At 38.2% G+C, this 6,000-nt stretch overlaps 1 protein-coding gene across 1 annotated transcript in view; it reads right to left on the bottom strand.

The window, feature by feature from the left end:
- CC2D2B (coiled-coil and C2 domain containing 2B) overlaps positions 1-6,000 on the bottom strand; it is a 109,430-nt gene that overhangs the window by 89,299 nt on the left and 14,131 nt on the right. The gene's annotated exons all lie outside the window — the stretch shown is intronic.

The raw sequence follows: 6,000 nt of genomic DNA, 5'->3' as shown, positions 1-6,000 counted from the left end.
CTTTTTAATGTACTGTTGAATCCTATTGGCTAGTATTTTGTTGAGTATTTTCGCATCTGTGTTCATCAAGGATATTGGTCTATAGCTCTCTTTTTTGGTGGGATCCTTGTCTGGTTTTGGGATCAAGGTGATGCTGGCCTCATAAAATGAGTTTGGAAGTTTTCCTTCCATTTCTATTTTTTGGAACAATTTTAGGAGAATAGGAATTAGTTCTTCTTTAAAGAAAACATGGCATATTCTAAGAGGAAATTGGAATATATACATAAGAATCAAATGTCAGATTAACATTTTAAACTGAAAATATCTGAAATTAAGAATTCATTAGACAGGGACACCTGGGTGGCTCAGTTGGTTAAGCGGCTGCCTTCGGCTCAGGTCATGATCCCAGCCTCCTGGGATCAAGTTCCACATGGGGCTCCTTGCTCAGCAGGGAGCCTGCTTCTCCCTCTGCCTCTGCCTGCCACTCTGTCTGCCTGTGCTCACTCTCTCTGACAAATAAATAAAATCTTAAAAAAAAAAAAAAAGAATTCATTAGACAGGTGATTCTGGGAATATGGTGGCATTATAGCTTTAGATAGTCCAAATCTCTACCATTAAAACAGGCAGAGCAACTACATAGCAAAACCAAAACTCCATGGACAGACAAGATCCATAACAGAATTACATTTCCAAGAATCCCTCGTGAAACCCAAAATACAAGTGGGTGAAGACAAACCACCAACAGTAGAAAGCTTGCATAATGTCAGTGATTGTCTGGAAGAAATCTAAGAAGCAATGAAGCATCTGAAGGTCCTGAGAGCAGGAAAACCCCAAAGAACCAAAAGTTAGTTGATCATCGGCAAGTGCAGCATGCCAACTCAAAAACAGCAGTTAAAACTGGAAGAGGTTTTATCAATTCCACCTGTTGTGGGGGGTGGTGCCTGGTTTTTGGAGAGGACTAAAGGGGCTGAGAGGAACCTACTCAGAATTTTTGGACAAGTCTTCACACTAAAGAGAAACTTCTAGGAGTGGTATAAAAATTGAGAAGGCCACGGGACGCCTGGGTGGCTCAGTTGGTTAAGCAGCTGCCTTTGGCTCAGGTCATGATCCCAGCACCCTGGGATCGAGTCCCATTTCGGGCTCCTTGCTCATGAGGGAGCCTGCTTCTCCCTCTGCCTATATGCCTGCCATTCTGTCTGCTTGTGCTCGCTCTCTCTCTCTGACAAACAAATAAATAAATAAATCTTAAAAAAAAAAAATTGAGAAGGCCAGGAACCTCAGAGATTAAGGAAAGAGAAGGTAGAAAAAAATATCTTGGAAGGGAAATCCAGCCAAAAATTTTTGGAAATCCAGCCACCATATATTTCTAACACTAGACAAAAACAACAGTAACATTATTAGAAAAGTTATCAGGGGCACCTGGGTGGCTCAGTTGGTTAAGTGCCTGACTCTTGATTTCAGCTCAGGTCATGATCTCGGGGTCATGGGATGGAGCCCTGCATGGGCTCCCAGCTTAGCATGGAGTCTGCTTGACATTCTCTCTCCATCTCCCTCTGCTCCTCCCCCTGTGCCTTCTCTCTCTCTTTCTCTCTAAAATAAATGGATAAATCTTTTTTTTTTTTTTTTAAATAAAGGTTTTACTTATTTGACAGAGAGAGACCCAGCAAGAGAGGGAACACAAGTAGGGGGAGTGGGAGAGGGAGAAGCTGGCTTCCTGCTGAGCAGGAAGCCCTATGCCGGGCTCAATTCCAGGACCCTGGGATCATGACCTGAGCCAAAGGCAGATGCTTAACCGATGGAGTCACCTCTGCGCCCCATAAATGGATAAATCTTAAAAAAAAAGAAAAAGAAATAAAAATGAATAGACAGTAAAATAATATCTCCACAAAGTACAACAGAAAGAAATCCCAAAACAGATAAAAATAGAAATTGTACTTCCGAATGAGCTAAAAGTCATTGAGAAAATTTTTATGACATTTAAGAACATAAATCAGAGTTTTAAAAAACCGAGAAATGCGGTGACAGAAAGAATAAAAAATTTTATTTATTTATTTATTTATTGAAGATTTTATTTATTTATTTGACAGACAGAGATCACAGGTAGGCAGAGAGGCAGGCAGAGAGATAGGAAGGGAAGCAGGCAGAGAGCCTGATGCGGGGCTTGATCCTAGGACCCTGGGATCACAACTGGAGCTGAAGGCAGAGGCTTTAACCCACTGAGCCACCCAGGCGCCCCAGAATTAAAAATTTTATTAGAAATTAAGCCTAAACTAGAAGGAGCATAAGGGCAAAGAAACACCACAAAAATGAACTTTTTCTTAAGGTATAGAGGGAGAAATCTTTCTAAATAAAAAAGAAATGAATAAAGAGAAAGAATTCATTGGATGAATTTAACAGGAGATAAAGCAGAGCAAAAAATTAGGTAAGTGAAGTAGAAGACAGATCATATAAAAAATACTCAGACTAAAGATCAGAGAGAAGACAAGGAATAAAAAATAAAAGCAAAGTAAGACATAAGGGACAAAAGAGGAGACTGAGGTATCAGTCCTATTTGCTAAGAAAATGGCTGATAATTTTTTTTTAACTGATGGATGACATGGAATCATACATTCAGGAAGTTGTAATACCCCAAAGCAGAATAAATAGTGAAAAACTCACAACTCAACATATTATAGTGAAAATTATTGAAAACCAAAGAGAAAAACTGAAAAACAAAGTAAGACTTTAAGTTGGCTTTTCAAGGGGTACCTGAATGGCTCAAAGAGCCTGCCTCTTGATTTTACCTCAAGGTCATGATCTCAGGATTGTGAGCTCTAGCTCCATGTCAGGATCCACTCAGGGAATAGATTCTGCTTAAGATTGTCTCCTCTCGGGTGGCTCAGTGTTTAAAGCCTCTGCCTTCGGCTCAGGTCATGATCTCAGGGTCCTGGGATCGAGCCCCACGTCAGGCTCTTGGCTCAGCCAGGATCCTGCTTCCCGTCCCCTGTGCCCACCCCCCCCCCCCCACCGCTCCCCTCTGCCCACTTGAGTTTTTTGAAAAAAAAAAAATCTTAAAAAAAAAAAAAAAAAAAGATTGTCTGCTCTCAGGGCACCTGGGTGGCTCAGTGGATTAAGCCTCTGCCTTCAGCTTAGGTCATGATCTCAGGGTTGTGGGATTGAGCCCCCCATCAGGCTTTCTGCTCAGCAGGGAGCTTGCTTCACCCTCTCTCCTTCTCTCTTTGCCTGCCTCTCTGCCTTCTTGTGATCTCTGTCAAATAAATTTTAAAAATCTTTAAAAAAAAAAAAAGGTTCTCTCCTCCCTTTCCCTCTATTCCTCCCCTCTCCCATAAATGAATAAATAAATACTTTTTAAAAAGATGTCTTTTCAATAGAAACAATGAGATTCAAAAGAGAGTAGAAATCTCTCTTCAAAGTGCTAAAAGCAAAATAATGTCCAATCTAGAACTCTAGACCTAACAAAAATACCCCTGCTCAGATTTTTATTTTATGTATTTATTTTTTTACTTCAGGGGTATGCTAGAATTCTTCATGGGACTTGTGGACTTCCACAAAAAGGCACTCTTGGCCATGGGTGATTGTCAGAATCATTGTACTTTGGAGAGGAAAGCAACAGAAAACTCTTTTTCTGCCATTATGATGATAACATTCTCTCCAGCTTTCTTCTACTTTATCAAGATTATTTTGTCTATTCAGGGTCCTTTGTGGTTCCATCTGAAATTTTAAGATTGTTTTTCGGTTTCTTTGAAAAATACCACTGGGATTTTCATAGTGATTGCTTCCAGTTTGCAGACTGCTTTGGGTAGTATGGATATTTTAACAATATTAAGTCTTCTAATCCATGAACATGTGATTCTTTCCACAAGACAGTTTTTATTTTTAAAGAAACTGTATCTATAATTAAAATCATTCCCACAAATAAATTTTCAGGCCAAAATGGATTCATCAGTGAATTCTTCCAAACACTTAAGAAATAAGTAACACTAATATTGTACAATTCTCCCCAGAGAAAAAGAAAATATATTTTTCATACAATGGAGTTCTGTATAGCAAGAAGATTAAGCAAATTATTGTTGCATGCAGCAACATAGAATGCCTACTCTATTGTTATATTTATATATATTATATTTATGTAAAATATAGGCAAAAGTAGAGGTAAGAATAATCTACAGTGGTAGAAATTATAATAGTAGTTACCGTGAGGGTAAATAGTTAATGGCAAAGGACATGAGGGGGACTTCTGGAATGTTGGTAATATTATATCCTTAAGGGGCGCCTGGGTGGCTCAGTGGGTTAGAGCCTATGCCTTCGGCTCGGGTCCTAATCCCAGGGTCCTGGAATCGAGCCCCGCATCAGGCACTCTGCTTGGCAGGGAGCCTGCTTCCTCCTCTCTCTCTCTGCCTGCCTCTCTACCTACTTGTAATCTCTGCCTGTCAAATAAATAAATAAAATCTTTATAAAAAAGTATTCTATCCTTAAGCTCAATACTGGTTACACAGGTTTGTTGGCTTTATGTAAATTTATCAAGCTAATATACTTGATATATTTCTGTACATAAAGATAACTAAGTGAATACATCACTAAAATCCCCCTCAGAGTCTTGGAAAGGGACCTCTGCAAAGTTAGGGACCCTAATTTTAAAATTAATTAGCATCACAGCAAAACTGCATCTGACTGAGGCAATGGCAATTCTCTTTTAGGTGTTCTGATCTTAAGACACCAGACTGAGGGGCAACTTGGGTGGCTCACTTGGTTTAGCATGGAACTCTTAGTTTTGGCTCAGGTCAAGATCTCAGGGTCGTGAGAACAGAGTCCCACATGGGCTCTGCACACAGTGGGAAGTCTGCTTAAGATTCTCTCTCTCTCCCGCTGCCCTTCTCCCCTCTAAAATAAATATATCCTTAAAAAAATAAAAGACACCAGATTGAGCTTTCTAAAAGTATTCTATATATGCAATTAAGGATTAGGACAGAGATCTGGGAAAGATACATGTTTGGAGTCACCAGCAACCACATGGTAGCAGCAGTCATGGAAGCTGGGATTATTAGGCAGAGTATGATGAAAAAATACTGTATGAAGAAAAAGAACATAAAAAGACCAAGGACCTAATTATACATCTTCAACATTGAGTTTCTTTGCTTCCGCTTGGGTAGAACCCTGTTCACAGAATGATCAGAAGTTCTGGTAGACAATTGTATATGTCTGTATAAAAGAGGAAACATTAATTAAAGCTTAAATGCATTTTACATAGTAAAATGAAAAGGCTTTCTTAGCACAAAGTGTTGGTATATTTTTAGAAAGTCCCAAGAACAATTTATAAGCAGTATAAAGATATGAAAAACATACCACAATTTAAGAAAAAAATTTTTTGATTTCTTAAATTCCCTGGGAAAGAAACAGAAACATGGGAAGAAAAGAGCATTTATCATATGTAACGAAGATCCTTATATGTTATAGAAAGACAAGGAGACTCCCAAAACTGACAATCTCTTCAGTTGAGGGAGAGCTCTCATTTCCTCAGGCTCAGAAACATCAACCTAAGTGCCCTTGCTGTTAATAAGTCCCTGCTATCAGAATATGCAAGAACTAACTGTAAGAATTGTAAAGAAGAAGCATTAATTACAGAAGGAAGACATATAATTACTGGGAGAGAAGTAACTCACAGGTGCAAAGCAACAGAGGGAATAAAGAATAACATCCTCTATTTCTTGTAGGTAGTTTTTCACTTTATATCTACTCACAGCCATATTTCTTATATATAAAATGGTTAAGGCAAATAAATGGGCAACTGAGTTTTTGTAAATAGTTCTGATTTAAAATTTTCAAGCCAATTTTTAAATATAACTATTTCTGTATTTCTTCTCATCAGCTTAATGGGCTGCTAATTTTCATAATGTCTTAGAATACATGTAAAATTTATTTCTTTATGAGTATAATATACATTCATTTTTGAAATTTAGAAAATAGAGAAAGAAATAAAGAAGAAAAATTAAAATAATCCTATGTTCTACCAGTCAGAGATAA

The sequence above is a fragment of the Mustela nigripes genome, chromosome 4, assembly GCF_022355385.1.
Source record: "Mustela nigripes isolate SB6536 chromosome 4, MUSNIG.SB6536, whole genome shotgun sequence".
NCBI lineage: Eukaryota > Metazoa > Chordata > Mammalia > Carnivora > Mustelidae > Mustela > Mustela nigripes.
Note: the sequence above shows the minus strand (reverse complement) of the source record. Positions and strands in the feature narration are given on the sequence as shown.